The following is a 16,219-nucleotide window of genomic DNA, read 5'->3' as shown; positions in this document are numbered from 1 at the left end:
GTCAAGGGATGAAAACCTCATATTTGGAAGCAATTTTTAAGTCAGTTTCTTAAGGGGATGTCTTAAAAGCAGGAACAATGGAAGTAAATGTGTAAGTAAGTAATGGAATAAATGTGTCTCCTGAACATTAGGCAGGTGATGTGGATTGTTCCAGGTATGCACTGGTCAGTATCTACCCAAAAGTGTTAAAAAAAAAAAAAAAAAAACAATCACAGTCCTTTTCCACCAAAAGAACTCTGATTCTGCAATTGGTTCCATTTAGTCTCTCACCAAAGAACTTTGGTGCTTTTCAGTGAACTGACCTGCTTTTGCACCAGTTTTAGTGGAACCAAGGATGTGTCACTTCCCATCTCCTCAGTTACATCGGAAAATGACTGCAATTCACTAGAGGGAGCCCGCAAGTGATTGGATAATTAAGAATAGTAACTATCCATTGAGCCTTTAATCCTTTAATTTTTGCTTGGTGGGATTAACAATATATGCAGCCCCACTGGCACAATGTGGACAGGTCTGACACCCCTGGTTTGATTCGTGCAATCTGTCTAAAACCTTGTATATGTTTTTTTTGTAGATGTTTCCATCTGAAAAAAAAGAAGGGACAGTCAGTGGAAATGTACAATCAAAATCCAGTCCAGACAGGATTACTCTCTCAGAGGGTTTTGGGGTAATTTTCTTCCCGTCAGGAACGACCATATACCTGTTTTTCTCAGACATCCTCGGAGAAAATTACAGGCTGAGTTACTGTTTTTCACTGATGTCCGCGGTCTTCCGGTAAGTTTATTTTCGCCCGGACGCACATCTCTGAGATTCGTAACCTCGCGTTTAATAAAATAGCTATTTGTCCACTGCCGTGCACTGTAATTACACTTTGGGCGCACGTTTCCACAAAGATCCATGTAAACACACCAGCGAGTGGTAATGGAGGAGCTACTGAGCGCGATGTCATGTGACCGAGAAAGTCCTTCTCTTCTTTCAGTTGCAGTCCAGATACATGGTTTTATCACTGAGAAGAATTGTAAAATATTTTTCTCCCCCCTAGAAAAACTAATCCTGTCCAGATAGGGCTAAAGGAACAACTTGATGTTTTAGGTTCAACTTTGTCACTTAAAATTAGTGAAAAATGGCTGTAGAGGAATATAGTACAAATATATTCCTTACCTGAAGGTACAGAAAATGTAGTCTTGAGGGAAACTATCCTAATCAATGGATTAAAAAAAAAAACATCTGATTACTTTTAAAGTCCTTGTCAGAGGCAGGGTGTGGTTTCAGTTATACTTTAACACAAAAACGATTATTTAAAAGTCGCATTGTTCCATTTCCCCTGTATTGCTCACAAGGCCTGAACTTCCCTGTGTGTCAAAGAGATTTTTCTGTTACCTTGTATCGTTGGGTGATTAAATATTGGTTTTCATTAATCTGTTTGGGTGTGTGTATGTTCTGTGGTGTTCTCAGTTACAGTAGATGATCAATATTTAAATGCTTAAAAGTAAATGAGTTGTTTGCCTGAAGCAGTTCTTTCACCTGTTTTGTCCCAGAGCAACAGAAGTGGAAGAAAAGACATCAGTTGTGAAATTGAGGAAGTTCGTGTTCGATGATGGTCAACAAATATATCATGAACTTGTTAGTTCAGCATTAGTCAATTCAGACTGATACTTGCCTTTGAGTCGCTCAGTGTGTTTGGGAAGCAAAGAGAAGTGGAAAAGGGTCACTGGATCCTTTGTGTTAGCTAAAGTATTGTTCTGCGGCTAAAGATAAACCGGAACGTGTGTACTTTGAGACATTTTGTTCTTCGTCTTAATTTGCTAACAACTGGATTGCACAGCCTGTTTAACAAGAGTTTGCTTATAAGGTTTTAATAGTATGTTTAGTTACGGGAAGATGGTAGTTTTTTCTTTGGAATTACCTGGATTTTTCAATGAGTGGCTCAGTTCTTGTTGAGAGTACAGTTGGCATGTGGGAAGAAGCTCCTGAACCTCTGTGTTTGCCTTCAGCAAACAAAAGCGATACCTGAGGTCTTTTATAATGTTGCAGGTCTTGGTCCAACAATGCTTGTTTACGCAGGATTTTGTGCATGTGTCGGTGCAGTAAATGCACCTAGATATGGACCAAAACGGCCGCACCCAGACCAAGGTTTGCCAGGTTTGTGATGTCCAGACACCTAAATCCAATCTGAATACTTGCAAATAACGGTGCAGACAGTCACATCAATGTATCTTTTGCAAGAATCAGCGAGCTATAACAGCAAAGCCCATGTTGTGTTCTATGTTTGTCAGCCAGGAACAGAAAGCTGAAGCTGCAGTTGGCACAGAATCACAACATCAGACAGCAGAAGACTGGAGAAATGCAGCCTGGTCTGATGAATCAATGAGGATTCAAAATTTGCCACTACCAGCATGAACTCAGACGCAGCCAGCCTTGCATAATTAGTCCAGGCTTGTGGGTGTAACGGTATGGGTAATGGTTTCTTGACACATTTTGTGTCAATTAATACCACTAAGTTTTTGCTTTAAGCACATGGCCTATATTCAAGAATTGTTGCTGACAAGAGATGCACAGAATGTTTGGCAAATTAAATTTTTCAGATGAAAATGACAAAAATAATCACTTCCAATGTTCAGCTAAATAGATCAGCAAATACCATATAATTTAGAATAAACTAAACTTCAGATTCTAGGTCATATTGCAGGCGGCAGTGCGTGCCAGCAAATGGCAAGCTAATTTTTATTTTTGCACCCTACTTAAACTCTACATAAATTAAATGAAATGCAGAGTTGGCATCCATTACTATGCATTTTTGAGCTGAAATAGCTGAATAGGATAATAATGTTAGATGAGGTTAATTAGACTTAACATTTGCTTGTTTACTTAAAGACTGCTTGCTTGTGTTTGTGCACATTTTAGGTATTCACACTGTAAATAGTCATATGATCTACTGTGGCTTTTTCTTCTTTGCTCTGTGTAGCTTTAGTTTAGTGGCAAAATCAATGAAAACCTGTAAAAAAAAAAAGTTTGATTTGGTTTTTGTTTAATTTAAAGGTCTCCTTCCGCTAAAATCCACTTTTTCTTGTTGTTTGTGAAATACAATAGGTCCCTCTGAGTTGTATATACATGCTGCATATTACACTGTTCTTCAACTTCAGCTAAGAAAAGAAAATACCGGATCAGAAAAAGCACACGTGTCTATGTCAACCCGTCAATTAGTATTCATGGCCTCGCCCATCTTGGCCCGGGACTGCCCACAGACTTGCATTAGAGCCGTCAGCTTACAGCTCTGTTTACACCAGCTAGTTAAAGTTAGCTATTATAGGTTTACATTGGATCTCCGGTGGATTCCTTATTTTACCAAGACCTTAAATATACACCAGGGAAGCATGGTTTGACAACGTAGCACAACCCGACAGAACACCAGTCAAAGCGGGTGGATTTTTTTTTTCCCAAGAAAATGAAAGTGACTTCACTGAAAGACCTTAGTCAACATGCACCAGAAACTCAATTTCCATGTCATAGATTCCACACAGTTCTTGCCAGTGTTCCAATAAAGTGCTGAGTTAACGTACACTGTGCAAACTTAGTGTACATATGCACTGTTCATACTTTTATCATCACGATGAGGTCTGAAGTCCATGCTCAATGCCAAGTAGCTATAGGTATCTGTTTGTTGAAAGTCTTTACTCACAAGTCATAAAGGCACACCTGAGCCATTATCATTAAACGAATGCAAATAATGACATCAGCCTATCTTCGTTCCAGGCCTGCTGATGCCACATTACTTTGTGTTGGGGCAGGAATCTAATGGAGAACCAAAATAAGCCCTCAGGACCTTTAGATTCATGGATCGGTATTTAGCTTATGGCTTACTGTATTATACTTCATCCATTCTCTTTGATCACTGGCAAAAATAGAATGCCATTAAGCCGTAAAGCTAATGGGTTCTAGTTTGTTTACACCTGGCCAAACAGAGACAGCTTTTTCTGCCATTGCGTCTGGAATCGGATTTGCCTAATGCAGGGGTAGGATATGGACATTTCTGATTAATGGATTTTTCCATGTATGTTTACATAGTTGGCCTTAATGGACAGTGCAACAATAGGAATGTGAAATTTGGTTTGCGGGTTGAGATTAGTTTGAATTCCTTATCCAAACATTAAGTGCCTGTGTCCTGGCCAGCTCTCTTCTGTTGTGCCAGAGTATCAGAGATGGGCCAGTTTGCCATGTGATTATGCCAGAGACGTCATCGTGAGAAGAATACACCTGCTGGAATTGTTCACATGAGTGCACATTAAAGCTCTTACCTACTAAGGCTGCATTACTTGGCCTGCTTTGACTTTCTTCTTTGGTATGGCGTGGATTTGTTGATCTTAGCTGTAAAATGGAAATACAGCTCTGGAAAAAGTTAAGAGACCACTTCAGTTTCTGAATCAGTTTTTTTCTGATTTTGCTTTTTAAGGGTATATGTTTGAGTAAAATGAACATTGTTGTTTTATTCTAGAAACTACAGACAACATTTCCAAATGAAAATATTGTCATTTGAGGGAAAATGAGAAATGGCTGAAATAATGCAAAGAAAACAAGTTCATATTCATAAAGTTTTAAAAGAACAGAAGTCAATATTTGGTGAAATAACTAGTTTTTAATCAGTTTTAATGCATCTTGGCATTTTCTCCTCCACCAGTCTTACACACTGCTTTTGGATAACTTCATGCCACTCCTTGTAGTAAAACTTGATAAAAAAAATACTTACCTTTGATGAATAGCACATGTCCATTCTCACACAGAGTTTTGCTTAAACACCCTTCAGACTGTGTGACATGTATCGCAGACATATATACATAGACTCTTCATAATGTAGCAGCAGGCGCCAGGAGGCAGGCTATGAAAAATCTATGTTTATATTTCTGTCATTATCAGTACAGTGATGGTGGTGCTCAGAGCTGAAGCTAGCGTTATAGGATGTAAACAGTGGTTTGTAATAAGCTTCTTGTGCACTTTTAAAGTTATTAATGCCTCGTTTCAAATGTAAGGGCTCTCCGGATTCTAGCAAGGAGGTGTGGAGATAATTTGAGCCTGGATAACGGTGAAAAAAAGCAATTTATCGGGGCAAATTATGCCCCGTGTCACCCGGTATGAAGGGTGTTTGTACAAACTGTTCCAATTTCTGGATCTCGGAACGCTGTGGGAGAACGGAGGTGTGCTATTCATCAAAGGTAAGTACTTTTTAATCATGTTTCACTACACCAAAAGTCCATTTTACACCGGAGTTCTCCTTTAACTAATGTTTCATTAATATCTGCTGACACATCCTGATCATTTTATGAGTTATGAGTACAGAAAATATAACGTACAGTATACCAGTCAATTAGGGAAGGGTTGAACTCTGCATGTTACCTGCTGTAGAATAAAGAAATGGGGTTGAACATACCCAGACACACTCTAATCTATTCACAGATTGTCTGAGTGCCTGAATGTCCTTAAGCAAAATGTTCTTTGTTTGAAGCATGTTCTTTGTGAACAATGGTATCAAGTAATATAATACAGGAAATTGACAAATCCTGCACCTAACAGCTGGGGTTATGCATAGGGCTCAGCCAGGATCTACTATTCACTCAACTAACAACAATAGCAAAACCACCACAATCTGATACTGGCTCGACAAGAATCCAGAAGCACAGCCTAACACTATGTTCATGGTCCATTGCCTCAACTGCCAAGTACTCAGACGTCTACAAAAACTCATGAGACAAATTATTACAAGAGCAGGACCACACCAATCCCCTTCATCCAAACTCTAACACAAACTTCAGTGCAAGCTCTTCTCAGGGGTCATCAGGCAGGCACCTTCCTTCGTCAGTGTTTCGCTGAATTAGGCCCACAACACCTCCAGAAGGCTCAACAGTGAAGTCTGGCGTCCCAGACCCAGCCCCCTCCAAGCTTGCTGTAGAAGCACAAACTCACTCCCTTCCCCACACAGCCTCAGCCCTTCTGAACCACAACCACTGACTAGATCTTTCAGCTACATCTGACAACTCCTTCACTACAGTCCTTAGCACACGACCTCTAATTCCGAATTCAGACAGCAGTCTTGTGGCAGACTTCGCAACAAAGCCTCTAGTACCTACCTCTACCGGTCTAATATACGCTTGCCACCCACGCTCTCTCACCTCAGCCACCAAGTCTGTATACTTCAGCCTTTTCCTTTCATAAGCTCCATCTACCTCGTCTTCAAACGGAACAGTCAGCTCTATAAAATACACTATCCGCTTACTTTCAGAGTACAACACTACATCCGGCCTCAAGGTTGTAACCAGAATGCACTCTGGGATCTGCAGTTTACTACCTACATCCACTAATAACTTCCAATCTCGTGCATTGGCCCACTTACCAGCAGTTTTCAAGCACTGTGCTGTTTCTCCACTATGCTGCCCCTCACGCACAAACGTGATTACCCTACTGCAACCTACCACGGGCATGTTATTAACTTCTAACCGTTTCTTATCAAGTGCACCTGCAAGAGATCTAAGTACCTGATTATGCCTCCATGTGTAGCGCCCCTGGGATAGACTCACCTTACATGCCGACAAAATGTGCTTCAGCGTGCCACTTCCTGCACATAGCTTACAACTTGGATCCTCACCCACCCACTGAGCAAGGTTTTGTGGCGTTGGCAGAACATCATATGTAGCTCCCAAAAGAAACTTTATACGGCCTGTATCCAATCCCCATAACTCTCGCCAGGTGATTCTCCGCTTCTCTACACTTTCCCATCTCATCCACTGCCCCTGTTTACTCTGCCCTGCTGCTTTTGCCCTCCTTGCTTCCTCCTCCTGCTCACGAATAAACCCTGTAACCATACGCCTTTTCTCAGGTGATGTGGCCTTGCCGAATGCTTTCCAAGAATCACCTAAACCTAATCCTGCCCTCCCATTTTGCACCTGCCCCACAACATCACTGTGCGCCAGTGCCCTCCTTGCGGCTTGAGTAGCTTCTCGAGCATTCCACTTTCTCCCAGACCTAGTCACTGGTGCTGTTGCTTTAACCGGCCCGTCTTTTGACCCTAACAACTGCATTTCACGTCCTACCTTAGCACATTTGAACTCCTCAACCAAGCTCGTCAACGGCAGTTCCAGCATCCCTCTCCCACACCACGCCACACTACTAAGGCAACGCGGCACCCCTAACCATGTCCTTATAGCCTTGCTCATAACCCTTTCTAACCTCTCAACCTCAGAAATCGGAATATCATAAACTGTAAGTGGCCACCTTAGACGAGGCAACAAACCAAACTGCAGACACCACAATTTTAATTTACCTGGCAGAAAAGACTTATCAATTCTATTAATGGCCTCCACCATTTCTGTCCTCAACCCTTCCACCTGCTCTTTATCATTCAGTGCTAATGAAGAGTAGTGCACCTAATGAATTAGCAGGTAAATAAAACTCCGGTCAACTTGAACTGGTCAAGTTGAAGGTTCCACATGCTAATCGACATTGGCACAAATCCTACAGATAAAGCATCAATAATATCTTAAATATTATGTAACGAAGCCGCATTTAAAAATGTTCTAAGCTATTGTGATCAACATTAGTACTAAAATTAGATTGTGTGAGGTAACACTGCTTTAGACAGAACTTTTTTTTTTCTTCTGTATGCCTCCACTAGTCTTACACACGGCTTTTGGATAACTTTATGACGCTCCTGTTGCAAAAATTCAAGCAGTTCTACTTTGTTTGATGGCTTATACCTTTACATGTTCCTCTTGATTACATTCCAGAGGTTTTAAATTTTTTTCCTGAAACTGTACATGCTCAGTGGAGCTGAAAAAAAGTGTAGAAACAAGGATTTGGTCATATCGTAAATAGTGTGGTCTCGGTCCGGATCTTTTGAACCATGGTCCGGTTCTCCTGCAGTGTGAAAGCACTTTTCTGGATGGTTCGAACCTTTGGACCAATTACAGGAAGCTGAGCAGACGTTCCTCAACAACGGCAGCAGAAGAAGAAAAATAACCAACTACTATTGACTGCAGGAAAGGCGGAGTTAGACGTCCAGCGCGTCCAGGTCCCAGGTCACTTTGTCCACGCCACGCCTTGTCAGTCTCGCAAGCTTGTAGTGTAAACACAGTATTTAAGCCGGACGACGCGGCACATTATATTTAAAGTCCGCTAACTGCCCTGTACATTGTTTACTTCCGTTCAGAGGCGGAGCTAAGACATGATGCTGACAAAGTGGGCGGAGCTGGACGCACTGGACGTCCAACCCCGCCTTCCTGCAGGCTGCAGTCAGTACCCTCTCAAAATTACCGGAAAAGCAGGAAAAATGAGCCGTGGATACAGCTGCTTCAGGACAAGCACGTTCGTTTGGCGAATTTGAACTAACATAGAGTACTGTGCCTGAAGTTGCTGCTGCTGGTATAAAAAACACAATAGCAGCACTACTATGGAGACGAAATTAATCTGTTGTGTTCATTTATCCTTATCCTGGAAAGGCTTTCCACCAAATGAACCACCCACTAAATTGTCAACACGCCAACATCAGACGCATGTCCTTCTAAAACCAATCAGCGTCAAGTTAAGGAAAACGCATCGATACGTAAGTGATGACGAAAGGATGTAGGAGTATCACACAAAGGTCTTTGGTGCGCTCCCTAAACTGCAGTGTGAAAACAAAAATAAGCGGACCAAATATATACAATGTAGCAAACAGATGAATCTTGGTTTGGACCAAAGTCCGGACTTTTAGGTGTGAAAGCACCCTTAGAGAAGAATCCAGATTTAATTTAGTTACTGGCAGTTTGAACATAGCCTTACTAAATATGGGTTGTGGAAGGGGTAAAAGAAGAAATATTATCTTCCGTAGTTTTATTTTAATTTATTAAGTCTTTCGATGAATGTATACATTTTTCTTAGTCACTTCTACATAAAATGCTCTGTTTAATCAGGACCAATTTGATGTTTAGCTTCTGTGCACAGCTTCAGTTTTCATATTTATAAAATGCATCCGTTGAACCTGAAACTTCTGCTTTGTACACATTGATTGGTTTCATCACGTATTTCTTTGGAAGTTATAAACTTCTCATTAGCTCTGTTATCATGATGGCCTAATATTTCAGGAGCGGGAAAGAAGTTGTTTATTTTTGCTAGAGACCATATAAATATCATTAATTATATGGGAGATTACAACAGTACGTTGCTCAGGTCAAAGGTAGCTAGTAGCTAATTTGCTTCCGTGTTTTCTGGACAGATAAATAACAAATTAGTTAAACAGTCAGAGCAAGACAATACAAACCAAATAAATCCTGCAGGTCAGTAGTGATCATAATCATTAACAAAAGTATTTAGACACTTGCTCACTCGTTATTTCTCCTAATATCAAGGGTATTTGCTGTGAGGATTTGATTGATTTGATTTAAGCACAAAAGTTTTATTTAGGTCGGAATGTAGAACAATTTCCAAACCAACCCCCCTCATCCTCAACTCTCTTGGAGTAGCCAGCTTGGTAGGAGTGTCTAATAGAGTGGATAATAAGTGGCCACAGTGTTCAAGAACACAAGCAGCACTGCTGTGTCTGATCCACTCTTTCAAGCATAAAGACCCATTCAAAACATTTGATTAATTGCATCTTAAAAAGGTTTATTCATTTCTATAATTCCATTAAAAAAAGTTAAACTCTTATAGATTATAGATTCAGGGCCCACAATTTCAAAAATGTAAAATATTTCTTTGTTTACTTTTACATAATTTGGGCTTCCAGCTTTTAAAACCCAGGAAGACAGGGATTAAAACAAATTTAAAACTGTGGAGAAATCAGCCCAAACAGCTTCTTTTTTTTATTTTTTTGCAGGAAAAAAAAGAAAGAAAAGAAATTAGGATCACATCAAATCAATCAAATTCACTTAAATAAACTTCACCATGATATTCTATTTTTTTTAATGGGCCTGTATATGCTCCTGTATCTGCTTGATCGGTGTAGATCTTAGTACTTACACAATGAAAATGATGGTCGTTGTGTTCTTGTTATGAATAAATACTATAACAGATATAATAAACTTGAGACGTAGTTAAACCATAAACTGAACTACTAGACTGGCTTTATGAATCATCATGGTGTAAGTACAGATAAATCAGTTTAGCAACTTTGTGATAGATGCTGATTTAAATAATACAGGACCAAAGTCTCGTAAAAACGAACCTTCCAGACTTACACGCCTAAAGAAAACACAATGAAACCTGAATCACTGTTATATAAAACATAAATGATATTCCTTCCGTCATATTCTGTTATTAATTAACAGATTAATTTTCTTCCTCCTTTGAACGTGAATGTCACACACTAAAAATAGCATAAATTAAAGGTCATTGTATTGTTCTATGTTGTTGGACTCTCCTTATCTCCTTATCCCTATTGTAGCTTTTGCTGCCACACAGCTTGTGTAGTCCCTGCAGAGAAGGCTTGCCAATAGAATAGCACTCTCTAGAGCAGTGGTTCTGTACCTGTGGTGTATATTTTAATGTATTAAGAACCAGAAAAAAGATTATACAAACAAATGCATGTGGGTAGGGGTTCCTGTCTGGTTTTATTGGACGACATATCTTCTCTGTTAGATAAAACATAATTTTCTCCAAACAACCTGAACTTAAAAAAAAAATAATAATAATTAAATAGCATTAATTTATTGTTTTACAGTGGCAGTGGTGGATGGGTGGTGCCTAAGTTAAGTAAAGCTAAGCTTAGTAAACTAAACTGACATTAAAAAAAAAAAAAAAAAAAAAAAAACGAGCACTGGATATTAATCTACACAATTTTTTCTCCTAAAACTGTTTATTTGGGTGAGTAAAGCACTTCCATTTATTTACAGTAGGCTTAGATTTCCAATTTTCTACTAAGACTGGGTGCAGCAGCATTAGCAGATAACTGTTAGCACTAGCAGCAGTTAGCGTTAGTAAATGCCACTTGACAGTGCTACACTGAGGAACCCTGAGTGTTCCGTTAAGCCAGGGCAATATTAGCTAGCAGTTCATCCCACATAGCTTGTTTAAACACTGTAAAAATGCAGACTACAGGCCAGTAATACTCACCTCTGAACGACAAAAGAGCTAGCACATAGTGCGGTTAGTGGCTAATGCTAATGATGCTCCAAAAGTGCTAGCCAGAGATTGCAGCAGGCTACAGGAAGATAATACTCACCTCTAAATGGTAAATGATTTTCTGGTTTCTTTTGTGACCTCCTAGATGAGTTGTCCATGCCCTTTTGGAATAATTTTGGTCGGCCAGACACTTTTTTTTCTCAATATTTCTCAATATTTTCTCAATTTGTGAATATTAGCCCTCACTTGGATTAGGTGGAGTACAAAAGCCTTAGAAATGACTTTGTAACCTTTTCTAAACTTGACAGATGATTAATGTCTTTGTTTTCTCATCTGTTTTCGAGTTTCTTCAGATCAGGGCATAATGTGTTGCTTTTTAAGGTTAAGATGGGGATGTTCTAACATCCTGATCAGTTGAATCCTCACAGTAATGCTATAGAATGTATGGGAGAAGACAATTAAGCAATAGAACACGAGAGGGAGTGTGTTATCACGAATAACATCACGGCTGTGATTCGGTCGTAGATCATCACAGCCGTGATGTTATTCGTGATAACACACAACCTGAGTGTTCTATTGCTTTTATACAACAGTTTTTTTTTTTACAAAATGAATTAAGAAAATAAATCAAAGAACTTTAAGAAACTCAGATTGAATATGCTTTAATATGGACTGTGCCTTCTGCCAAAAAGTAGTTCCACAACAACTGTAACAGAACTGAAACTTAACTACAAAACGTTGTATGGTTTATACAGATTAACACCACTAAAGTTAGCTTGTAATCAAAATTGGGAATAAGTGAAGATGGTAACGTTAGGACCGTGAAATAACGCTAAACTCTCCTCTCCTGCTCCACGGAGTCATCTTCAGGTGAACGCTGCGCATTTTTGAGCATTTCTGCTTGTTTTGCAGGGTGGTGTTGGTTTTAGCTAGCTGGCTGGACTGTGGTTAGGTTAGCGTAGCTTGCTTAAGCTCAGCAGTAGCGTAGCTTAGCCTAGCCTGGCTGGTTAGGGTTTTGGCTGTCAAACGAGTCAGCGCTGCAGGCTGCAGGTGGGCAAGCGTACCGCGGCTGAGCACTAGCCTAAGCTAACGCTGCTGCGTGTGTCCCATGTGTATACGCCATTACTTGACAACGCGTCGGCGGAGTGATACAAGTTTAGTGTGAGAAGGCCGTGATGTTATCACATATATCAGCACGGCTAGAACACTTCTCAACCAATCAGATTGTGAGGTCGGAACTAACTGTTGTATAAGCTATAAGAATGAACAGGTGTCTTAGTACTTTTGTCCATATAGTGAATCATGGCTATCAATGAGTAAAATGAAGGCCCTGAGTAATCTCAGTGAATTTACCACCGTCGTTTAAGATACAACAATGTGAGTTATGCCAATGACATTCCATTTTATTGAAGGATATCTCTGGCATGTTGTATGTATTTGACAAACACAATGATCTCAAGTTAATGATCACTTTTCAATTCAACTCTATCTCAACCCTACCAGGCTTTTGTGACCCAACGGAAGAGCAGTGAATGGAGACGCAGTGGAGAGGTATCTCAGGTAGCTGGTTGGACATCCGGCAATTTGCAGCAATCCTGCTTTTATCAGTGCGTCTGTTATCAAAGAGTTATCTTAATGGTGGACCAGGGCCCATATTTACCCAGCTTTTGCCCTTGACGTTGATATCAACCACAAAGGGAAGATACAGCACAGTAAAAGGGAAGATATTAGGTGGGGCTTCTGTGTTGAAAGTCGTTGGAATTTATACGGTGTGTCACGGAAAAGGAAGGGCAGGTATGACACGGAATTAAGGAACATGAGACTGCTGTTTCTGGGAAACTTTGTTTACCTGTTGTTTCGTTCCACCAGTTGCTCATTTCATGGTTCATGTTTCACACCTTTTGTCTCTGGAGTGAAAAGGCCTTTTAATGACATCCGTGGAATTAGTTCCAGATTACTGCACCACAAAAGATTCTCAACCTGAATGAAAAGTGAATAAACAGGTCGTTAATACAGGAAGTATTAGACGTGGAAATCACAGAGCATCTCTCGATAAGATATCGTAATATGTTCTCATGATAATAATGATATCTCTGTACTGTGATTCTGCGATACACAATATATTGTAAGGACATTCTCTACGATACTTCAAAGCATCAGTGTTACTGAAGAGGATAAAATAGTTCTAAATAATTATTCCAGAAATGATGGATTTATTGGTGTCAGTTTCACAGAACTTTTCAACCAATATTGACAGGACTTTCTTACTCATTTGATTAGCGCCACTACATGGAGTAATGAAGCAGTAATAAATGTTTGGGAAGGTGAGTATTAGAAAGTTGAGAGTGCCTATGTTTTTTTTTTTCATCCCATTTAGTTTACACAACCAATTACCCAACCCACTCATTAGGACTCCCTATCACTAGTGATGCCTCAACATCAGGAGATTGAAGACCAGCACATGCCTCATCTGACACATGTGAAGTCAACCACCGTCTCTTTTTTTTAAACTGCTGCTGATGCATCATTACTTAGTAGCATCACAGTGCGCTTGCGTGTGTCAGGAATTATGAGTTGAATAGGGATCATCCAACATCCTGAGGTTACTAGGCTCCTGTCACTAAATACAATCAAACTCTGTAAAAAGTCTTCCTTGGCTAGATGAGACAGTTATTCCATTTTTTTACTACCATTTTTTTCCCACAAAAATTATATGAGATGAAATGAGAAGGCGCCCATACACTGTTGTTCATGCAGTGAAGCAGGGCTCTAGAAGTGATTCCACAGGGCACCGAGTGGTCCAGCGGTCTAAAGCGCTGCCACTATGAGCGGGAGGTCGCAGGTTCGAACCACCGCTCATGCAGCTTTGCCATCAGCTGCCAGTGTTCAGAGGGAGCACAATTGGCCCTGCTCCCTCCGGGTGGGTAGATGGCGCTCTCTCCCCATCGCGCTTAAAGGCTTAAAGGCTTCTGTGAGCGGATGAATCGGAACCTAGCCGCCGTGCTTTCCTCTGACCGTGCTAGCTGCGACTCAGCAGCAGCTCGAAAAAGGGGTGATTGACTGCACACGTGTCGGAGGAGGCGTGTACTCGTCCGCATCCTCCAAGAGTCGCAGACAATTGGATAACCAAATTGGGAGAAAATGGGGAAAAATCATAAATAAAAATTATATATATATATATATATATATATATATATATAAAGTGATTCTACAGTTTGAAACTCTCTAACATGCTTTAAAGTTTGGTATTAGTTTAGTAGCAGATTGCAATACCGTATTTTTTGCACTATAAGGCACACTTAAAACTTTTTTCACAACTTATGTAGCCTGCATGTTTACCATGTTAAAACAAGCTACATGGGACTTACCCCTAGCTAATATCATCCTGCTGCTGCACCCAGCCTTAGTGAAGATCTGGAAATCTAAAGTTACTGTAAATTAACAGAAGCACTTTACTCAGTGCAGACTCAGGGCAGAAATCTGTGTAGATTAACATCCAGTGCTCGTTTGACTTTAAAGGATTTTTACAGTTTTGTTTACTTAGCTTAGCATTACTTAACTTAGTTAACTATCACAACCCCCCATTACCACCCAGTGGTGAGACCTGTTGAATTAGAAGGAAAACATGGCCACACCCCTGTTCCTTACTAGTGTTTTGTAATGCGCCTTATAATCCGACGTGCCTTATATATGAAAATAGACCAGAAAGTAGACGTTCATTGATAGTGCATCCTATAATACGGTACTGGGTTTTCTCCAAACAGAACACTGTGTGCATTAACATCGCTAAAAGAACCTCCAGTGTTCCAACAGTTCAGCACACTCTTAGATATTAAGGTTTTAAGTGAACTTTGGAGTGATGCCATAGAACAGCTTTTAGTTCCTTAATGAACCTTTCAAGTGCTTTCATACTTGACTTTTATAAGACTTTTATAGTGTTTAGTTTTGTTCCTTTAGTTTCTTTTTCCTTCACGGCTACCTTGGTTGTAGAAGAAGTGGATGCATGAATGTAAAGCTGGTCTGTGACAACATCAACAAAAAGCAAAAAAAAAAAATGGTAAAAAGCACTGTACCAATACAATGTTCTGCTGGCCAGAGTGGATCAGACACAGCAGTGCTGCTGGAGTTTTTAAACACCTCAGCATTCCGTTCTGTGACCACTGATGGAGGATTAGAGAATGACTAAGACAAACTGCACAAACTGCGACAGTCTGTCTCTGACATTATATCTACATGGTGGGACTGTGAACTGGGTAGAATTGTCTAATGAAGAGATTAACAGTGATTTTCCTTTTAGTTTTGCCATTTGAGCTCTACAGGTCCAGTCAATAACTGGAAATGGTACAAAGTCCAGTGTATAAAATTTGGCTGTAAACTGCCAGGGCCTTCAAGGAAATCAAATGGACTAAAACTGAAAACAATATCACAATGTTTCAAAAGACTCTTGGGAACTGGAGAAAACTGGTTCAGGAGGAGTCCGATCTAGCTGACCCTCATGGCAACAGTGCCTTTAGCTCATCTTACCATTTGGATTAAGGCTACATTCACAATACAAGCCACCTTGCTCAAATCCAGATTTTGTTCAAATCGGATTTGGCTGTCTTGATGGTTTACATTCACAAATGTAAGTGACTTGTATCTGTGTGTAATGTGAACAAATCTGTCCCTGAAACGCCTCACATGCACACATTGATGCGTTTTAAACGCCGCCTTCTTCACCTGCAACAAAAGCAGCTGGTCTGAAGTACATGCTCAGGTCGAGGAGGTGAACAAAAGGACAGGCGGTTTGCTTTTGCTGTTTTTGCAGCTATAGCTGCACCAAGAGATAGAGTGTGAGTACGAGCCATAAAAGCAAAAAGACACATGAATTCTGATTTGACCTTTCACAATGGATAAGTATCCAATTTACGATCACATATGAAAGTGACTCAGATCTGATTTAAAAAAAAATCTGATTTGGCACGTTCACACAGCCATGAAAAAATCAGATCTGAGCCACATTGTGCAAAAAATCAGATTTAAGTCACTTTAGCCTGGTAATGTGAACATAGCTTAAGTTTCAGTTCCAGCAGTGAAGAAAAAAATTAAAGGTCTGACAGGAGAAGTGCAGTAATAAAGTCACTAGGGCAAGTATATCTTT

This window comes from Astyanax mexicanus, chromosome 19 (genome assembly GCF_023375975.1).
Source record: "Astyanax mexicanus isolate ESR-SI-001 chromosome 19, AstMex3_surface, whole genome shotgun sequence".
Classification (NCBI taxonomy): domain Eukaryota; kingdom Metazoa; phylum Chordata; class Actinopteri; order Characiformes; family Acestrorhamphidae; genus Astyanax; species Astyanax mexicanus.
Note: the sequence above shows the minus strand (reverse complement) of the source record.